General features: G+C 47.7%; 1 pseudogene; it reads right to left on the bottom strand.

The window, feature by feature from the left end:
- Window positions 1-224: 224 nt before the first annotated feature.
- Window positions 225-3,496, bottom strand: LOC146196010 (uncharacterized; annotated as a pseudogene).
- Between the last annotated feature and the right edge of the window lie 5,429 nt (window positions 3,497-8,925).

Below are 8,925 nucleotides of genomic sequence, written 5' to 3'. Positions count from 1 at the left end.
AGCTTGTTCTTTAAGAGGTACTTGCCAATAGCCTCTCACTAGGTCTAGCGTAGAGATGTAATTTGCCTTCGACACTGTCTCCACCCTTTCTTCCAGGTTCGGTATTGGATATGGCTGATCTCGGGTTATCGCGTTCAGACGCCGATAATCGACGCATGGCCTCGGATCTTTTCCTGGAACCTGGACTAGTATTAGGGGCGATGTGTAGTCGCTCTCACTTGGTACTATAACCCCCAGTCACGCATGCGCTGGATCTCTTCAGCCATGATTTTCTTTTGCACAGGTGAACATCGATACGGTTTACTACGAATCGGTTCCTGCGATGTCAGCTCGATGTCGTGCTCTACGACCGTTGTTTTTCCGGGACGGTTCGAAAAAACCTCTTGAAATTCTGAAACGATTCCCTTTAAATCTTCCTTTTGGGTGGCGCCTAGACGTGCATCCAACATCAACTCATCCAACATTACCTCTAAACCACACGCTTTCATGTCGGCCGTCGTCAGCATTTCCTCCCCTTCCTCATCGGCCGCGTTCAAAGTCAAGTTTACAATTGCCTGACGCTGAATGTATGGTTTGATCAGGTAGCTGTGATAAATTTTGTTGGGCCGTCTTCCCAATTTCACTTCATAGTTAGTATCAGGAAGCTTCGATACAATCTTTGCGGGCCCTTCCCATTGAACTTCGAGCTTGCTTTTCTTTGATGGCCGAAGAAGGCTGCCTACATCAAAGGTGCGTTTTTTTGCTGACTTGTCGTAGTACTCCTTCGACAAGATTTTCGCCGCCTTCATATGGCTTTCTACAATATCCTTTGTTTTCCCCAGCCTCTGAAGTAGGTTGAGGACGTATGACACCACATTTGAGTCTTCATCGCCGCCTTCCCAAGACTCTCGCAGCATGCGCAGCGGAGTTCTCAAGCTTCGGCCATACACAAGCTCTGCTGGGCTAAAACCTGTGGTCTCGTGGGGAGCAGATCTCAAGGCGAACATAGCGGCGGGAATGCAGGCCTCCCAATCGCACTTGCGCTCAAAACACAGGGCTCTTAATATTCGCTTGAGTACCGAGTGCATTCGTTCCACTGGGTTAGACTGCGGGTGATGGATCGAACTGTGCACCACTTTGATTCCGCATTTATCCAAAAAGATGGAAGTTAGGCAGCTGGTGAATACGCTACCGTTGTCACACTGAATCTCGGAAGGGAACCCTACGCGTGCGAAAATTGAGAGCAGAGCGTCCACGACCTGGGGAGAATTTAGCTCCTTAAGTGGTACCGCCTCTGGGAATCTGGTCGCGACATACAGGGGAGTCAGAACATACCGGCAACCGTTCGTTGATCCCGGCAGAGGACCTACAATATCGATTACCAGTCGCCGAAAGGGTTCTGTTATGACTGGCACCAACTTCATTGGCGCCTTCCATTTGTCAGTGGATTTGCCCACTCTCTGGCAGGTGTCACAAGAGCGCACGAATTGTTCAACATCTTTCCAACAATACGGCCAATAAAACTCCTGAGCAATTCTAGCTTTGGTCTTTTTCAAGCCAAGATGTCCTGCCCACGCATTTTCATGCGCGAGTTCCAGTAACTGACCGCGATACCTCCGAGGAATCAAAAGCTGCTCATATTTGAGACCCTGCTTATCCGTGTAGCTGCGGTACAATAAGCCTGATCTCTCATAAAATTCCACTCCCTTTTTCTTCACACCCAGTTTGACGCTCTTCATTAAATCGGCGATCGAGCAGTCTTCCTGCTGCTCGAGAATGAGTTTCCTTCTCAACTGCAGCCAGCGCTTGCCAGCCGGTGGAAATCGGAGCGAGAGTTGAGCCCGCGTCGCCTGGCGGCGCCGCGTCTACAGCGCAGGCATCATTCTCAGCCACGTCCAAACACGCCTCGCTCACACCTTCTCCCGCGCTCCGCGTTCCCTGCCGTGCCGTCTCACCACTCAAGATACCCTGCTCGTCCGGTGTGCCGCAGCGCGGTTCGCTCACCGATGCAAGATCAAGTGGCCTCGACAGATTGCGCGCTTTGGATCGCGTGAGGGCCATGTACGCCACGTCGGCAAAGAATGATTTGCCCTGTTCCTTTAGAAGCTGCTCCGAGCTGTTTGAGAAGAGGTAGGGAAATTGCTCCGGGAGGGAGGTAGACACAGCGGCTTCTGTGTTTAGTTTGCCAAATTCTCCTTCAATGGTGACCATCGCAATCGGTAGACAGACGCTCTGCTGCTCGGCCACTTGCTGTATCCAAGCGCATTCTCCCGTAAACTCACTCGGGGATACCAAAGACTGGTGGACAACGTCCATAGTTGCTGCCGAGTCCCGAAGTGCTCTGCATTTTTTTTCCGTTTACCTTAATCTGCATATATGGCTCCAACAGACGCAGGTTTTTGTCTGTTTCCTGAATGGTCGCCAACACAACTCTCTGTTTGCAGTACGCTGCAAGGTGCCCTTCCCTTTTGCAGTTATAGCATTTCAACGGTTTGCGTTTTTCAGAAGGACGCGTCGCATCGTTGCCCTGTTTGGGAACATCATTAGCCCTTTGAGACTCATTCTGCCCCTCCCTTACAGTTTCCTTTGTAAGAGACGAGTCTTTACGTAACTCACGACGAGTGAATGGCTTCCGTTCGTCGGGCCTCCTCGGAAAGCCATCTTTTCTGTCAGTTTTCTCTACGCGCACTGCCTTGTTGTGTAAGCTTCGGCGGGCGTAATATTCTTCTGCTAACTCTGCTGCCTTGTTTAGCTTAACCTCCGTTAGCTTATCTAGCAACCAGAGCCTGACATCATCATTGATACAACGGTAGAATTGCTCTAATGCGATGCATTACACGAGCTTATCGCGATCGTTGTAAACCTCTTCGCCCTTGAGCCACTCAACTAGGTCGGCCTTCAGACGGAACGCGAAGTCAACATGCGACTCCTTACCCTTATGAGCATATCGGAACCTCTGCCGGAAGGCTTCGGGCGACAATTTGTAATTCCGCAGTAGTGCCTCCTTGACATCACTGTAGCTTTCGAAAGCCTCTTTCGACAGGCACGTGATTACGTCAGATGCCTCCCCGGGAAGCAAAGCCAACAAATTCTGTGCCCAGAGGGATGGCTCGATGTCATTCCGTTCGCACACATGCTCAAATTTCACGAGGAATTTAGCCATATCCTCGCCAATGGCAAAAGGCGGTAGTTGATCACGGATTTTGGGACTGTTAGAAAGGACTGTCGCAGAAGCTAAGCTAGGTGCTGGCGAGCGGTTGTGGAGCTCCAACTCTATCCTTTTAAGCTCCAGCTGTATATTCGCCTCACGCTCCCGCATTTCTTTCTCGCGACGTTCCTTCTCCTCCTCTTTCTCGCGACGTTCACTGACATCAGCCCAGGCCTCTGCGGCTTCCTCAACCATCACGTCATTAGTCTGCAAGATCTCAAGGATCGCTTTTTTTCTTTTCGTTGAGTCCACATCGATGCCCAACTCCTCACAAATTTGGAGAAGTTCTTTGACCTTGTAACTCTCCATCTTTTACACCGGCCTCTTGTTGATTGCCTTTTTAGAATAGTGTACTATACGTTCGCTATCTCGCTCCTAGCAAGAGATGCGCAAGCCTTTCTCACACTGATTCTCCTCTTAGCATCCCCTGGTTTTCAAAACACTTCCTTTAGGCTTGAAACACGCAAGGTTAACACAATGCTACGCTCAGCATTTCTCTAAGCTACCCTGTGTGTCAGAGAAAGTCTGGCGTTTGGGGGAAACTTCAGGTACTCACCGCGCCGAGGTGCCTGACGCCGGTCGATCCCACCGCTGCCACCAATGTTGTGCCGGTGGGGTTATCACACAGTAGCCCACCGTCAACAGGGTAGTGCCAAGGAGTTGGTAAAGCAGCGCTCGTCACCCGTTTCGTGAACGAGGGCTGTCAGCTCCCTGGGCGGTAGCGATGAATCCGAGTCGGCGTTGGGGAGATGAAGAAAAGGCTTTATACACTATTTACATGCATTTACACAACAAGATCGGCTCTGTTGCCGAAAGCTAACATAGCCATACGCGACTGTTCTCGCGCAGCGACGGCCGGGGAGATTCTGCCGCGTCCGCACTGTCAGGGGGCGAACTGCTCCCGATGGACGCTCGTGACGAACTCACACTCGGAGTCTCGAACGGAAGCACTTGAGACTCCGTCGCCGAGAACCGTTGACGCTCAAAATGGTCCAATCCGACGGCAGCACTTTCGCAGGGCCAATGGGAGAGCTCGCTGCGCTCTCGCTTCAAATATGCCGCGGGGCGAGAAGGGGTTCACCGTCAGGGCCACGGCGCCGTGCTGTCTGGACGCTCAGCTCATGTTGAAACACGTCGCTTCACTCCCTTTGGTACAGCTCGCCTCCAGTGCACTGGTGCTTTGCAGAGAAGCATCCAGAGATTGTGAAGGAGGCGTTCGCCGAAGAAGTTTGGCGTCCGGCTGAATTTCTGGGCGGCTTTGGCCAGGCACAACAAAAGCTAATCAATAAGCGCAAGGAGGCCGATATAAGGAAGTATAACATGGAGAAAATTGAGCATGCTGTAAAGAACGGGGGAAGCCTTAAAACGGTAAAGAAGAAATTGGGCATAGGCAAAAACCAGATGTATGCGATAAGGGACAAGGCGGGCAACGTCATCACGAATATGGACAAGATAGTCAAAGTAGCCGAGGAGTTCTATACAAATCTCTACAGTAGCCAAAGTAGTCAGGACCGTAATGAGATTGGCGGTATAGGGAAAAACATTCAGACGTTCCACTAGTGACGAGGGACGAGGTCAAGGAAGCATTAGAAAGTATGAAAAGGGGGAAATCAGCTGGAGAGGATCAGATAACTACGGATTTGCTGAAGGACGGGCGGATATCGTGTTAGAAAAACTGGCCACCTTGTATACGCAGTGCCTGGTGTCATCGACGGTACCGGAACCATGGAACAATGCAAACATTATCCTCATTCATAAGAAAGGGGACTCTAAGGACCTTAAAAATTACAGACCAATCAGCTTACTGTCTGTTACATATAAGGTATTTACTAAGGTAATCGCTAATACAATCAGGACAACTTTAGACTGCAATCAAGCAAAGGATCAAGCAGGGTTTCGGAAACGGTACTCTACTATCGATAATATCCATACAATCAATCAGGTGATAGAAAAATGCTCGGAATATAACCAGCCCTTATACATAGCATTCATTGATTACGAAAAAGCATTTGACTCAGTTGAAACCTCGGCGGTGATGCAGGCATGGCGAAATCAGGGGGTAGACGAGCCGTACGTGAAAGTGCTGGAAGATATATACAGTGGCTGCACAGCAACCATAGTTCTGCATAAAGAAAGTAACAAAATTCCCATAAAGAAAGGTGTTAGGCAAGGAGACACAATCTCCCCAGTACTATTCACAGCTTGCTTAGAGGAAGTATTCAGAGACTTGGAATGGGAGCAGTTAGGGATAAGGGTAGATGGAGAATACCTCAGTAATCTGCGATTTGCTGATGACATTGCCTTGCTAAGCAACTCGGGAGATGAACTACAAATAATGATTGATGACCTAGACAGGAAAAGTAGAAAGGTAGGCTTGAAAATCAATATGCAGAAAACTAAGGTAATGTTCAACAGCCTCGGGAAGGAATAGCAGTTTACATTAGGTAGCGAAGTACTGGAAGTAGTAGGCGAATATGTCTACTTAGGACAGGTAGTAACCGCAGATCCGGACCATGAAAAGGAAATAACAAGAAGAATAAGATTGGGATGGAGCGCATTTGGCATGCACTCGCTGATTATGTCTAGCAGCTTACCGGTATCGCTAAAGAGGAAAGTATATAACAGTTGTATCTTACCTGTACTCACCTATAGCGCTGAAACGTGGAGGCTAACCAAGAGAGTTCTACTTAAGTTGAGGACAACCCAGAGGGCTATGGAACGAAAAATGGTAGGGGTAACATTAAGAGATAGGAAGCGTGCAGAGTGGGTCAGAGAAATAACTCAAGTTACCGACATTCTAGTGGAAATTAGGAAGATGAAATGGACATGGGCAGGACATGTAGTGCGAAGAGAGAATAACCGATGGTCGCTTAGGGTAACAAACTGGATTCTAAGGGAAGGAAAGCGTAGCAGGGGGCGGCAGAAAGTTAGGTGGGCGGATGAGATTAAGAAGTTCGCAGGGGTCAAGTGGATGCAGCTAGCACAGAACCGGGTTAAGTGGAGAAATATGGGAGAGGCCTTCGCCCTGCAGTGGGTATAGTCAGGTTGTTGTTGATGATGATGATGATGATGATGACCCATGAATCGAAATGCGGTGCGGAGGACAGATCGGCTGACTAACTACCACCATCGAAACGATCGAAAAAGCAAAATGAAACGCGCTGCTGTTCTATCCGTTTTGGTCATATAAAGCAGCATAAGCCAAGGAGCCGCGTAAAAAATGTCAGTGTAGGCTTCCTCGCGTTTCGCTTCCATAGAAACGCAGCCGGTGCGGCCGTTACTGTCCTGTATTCAGGCCTGGCAATCTACTGCTGTCGCATTTCTGAAGTTCTAAAAAAAAGTACCTCTCATTGCTCTACATGCGGTAGACGATGGAGTGGGGCTTGAATAGAAGCGTCTTTCACTGTGGCGGTGTACATAGCCCGTGTGTAGCTTTATCGATAGCCCCCAACTCAGTGACAACTTGCAGATAGCTGTGTACAGACTGCTATTGTATGATTCTCTTTCGCAGCGTGATAAAATGATTGAGAGCTTTTCACTCAGTTTGGCCGACGGTCGACGAGCCCCTGAAGCACAGTGGCGCAGGATGCATAAATAACTATGCTGAGGTAGCGCTCGCCGCGGCACTGTCTCGCCGGTAATAACGGAATCATGTCAGTTCTACGCTTTATCGACATTCATTCTCGATGTTTCGGAAACCAGTTATGTTATAATGTGCGCAGATTGCACTTAAAATATGAACTGAACAGCACGAACGAAACATTTCGCCAGCAATTTCTCCAAAGAGAGTCTGTTAACTGTAGACCGCGTATAGGAAACCACGGTACAAAAGCGAGAGGGGGTAGCGGCAGCTCAGGAGCAGGAGATAGGAGGTGGTGTTGCTTTCAGTTCATTGACGGGTTTTAAGAGAGAAAGGACAGAATAAATCTTGATGGCGTCTGGTCACAGAAGGAGAGGGTGATGCCGATACTGGTAAGTGCAGTCCGCGTGTTTCATACCGTGTGAGTTAACGAAAATTTGACTATCAGTGTAAAGTTTTTCAATACTCCAGGCTCGCATATTTAGTGCGCATACGCTAAGCTTATAAGATGAATTGAATCATGAGATCTGTTTTGTATTGCAAAACCAAAAACATGGCAAGTACTATACATATTTAGACTACAGTCAGGGGCGGACTAAAAGCGCCCATCAGTGTAGATGAGGCAGAAGATGAAAACGATGAAGAGGAGGACATCTGAAGCTTAACTTGAATGACTTGGTGTTAAGAACGTGCATAAACCGACTACATAAATAACGCAGTGGAAAGACACGCTAATCTATTTGCCGAAGTCAGGTTCAATGCGCACTGCCGGAAAGTTTTTTGTTTCCCTTTTTTTTGCAAGCGGTTGCTCAAAAGAGGCGCCACAGCAACTACTGCGAAATTCAAGAATTCAGGTAGCCCTGCTTCTGCATTAAACGATTTGAAGCTATAGGTTATTCGCTGCGTTTCTTTCTAGAACTAAAAGGGCTATACGGCTATGTTGTTTTTATCTAAACATTACATGGGTCTAGAACAAATTTTAAATAAGAAATCGCGGTTCCGCTGCCTTTGGTTTACGTAGACCACCTATGGTCGAATTCACGTAAAATCGCCAGTCCCTATATCTGCGTTTGAATGAACAGCAGAACGCGACTTGTAACGTTTAAACATCTTAAGCTACAGTGTAGTGACCAGGAACTGTCCCGAATTCCTGATAAGGCTTAGCACACAGAACGCGGAGTAGCTAATATTGAACAACAGATGCTCTCCTATGAACTTCCGAAACAATGTAACATGATCCGCAATAACACCACAACTTCTATCACCTAATTTTCAGTGTTCTAAATGATACGTGCCCTACATAGTCGGACTCGCTTTCGATGTCAAACTATCGTCACTATCCCGTCAGTTGACAGTCGGTGCTAGTCCTGCCTTGTTTTTTGACTATCCGCTGTTCTTTGCACTCATTCGACAAAATGTCGTACAGCAGCATTTTAACGCTTATATTTTTCTTATAGTTTCAGAATATATTTTGTTTATTAACTTCGTCTGGGAAGTGCGCTAATACAGCTGGATATAATGCCTTCCACTGTGTAGCAAAAGGTGCTGTTGTCGTCGTATATCTGTCGCCAACCTCACCTCTTCGCTGTCGGAGCTTGGCCAAGGCTCGAGGCCCGGTGACAGCGGCACTTCGGGAGACACTGCAGGCGACCGCTGGATGTCTGATTGCGGTGACCTGATGTGCTCGTTCTGCACTCGTCTTTCGTTCATGCTCTGAATGGGGCTGAGCACCTGCGAAAAGTGAGCCAACCCGTCTAATCGCTGCGCGACGCAGCAGTTCACGATCTCGCTTGTATCAACATGTATATATATATATATATATATATATATATATATATATATATATATATATATATATATATATATATATATATATATATATATATATATATATACATGAAGGAAAGAAGCCAACAGTCGGCGAGGCCAAGGAAAGCATTGGGGATTATGTTTTATGTCTTTCTTTTTAATTTTTACTTGATTAATAACGAAAATGAGTAATATAATCTGCTTAGGGGAAAGATATTTAAACACAAAGTAGAAGAAAAAACAACGTGCCGATGATGGGAACCGAACCCACGACCTCCGAATATCGCGTCCGGTGCTCTTCCAACTGAGCTACATCGGCCGCTGTCCCCCCTGCTACTTTCTCGGGTAT

This window comes from Amblyomma maculatum, chromosome 3 (genome assembly GCF_055883805.1).
Source record: "Amblyomma maculatum isolate TAMU_Amacu chromosome 3, ASM5588380v1, whole genome shotgun sequence".
NCBI lineage: Eukaryota > Metazoa > Arthropoda > Arachnida > Ixodida > Ixodidae > Amblyomma > Amblyomma maculatum.
This window is presented reverse-complemented; position numbering and strand designations above follow the sequence as displayed.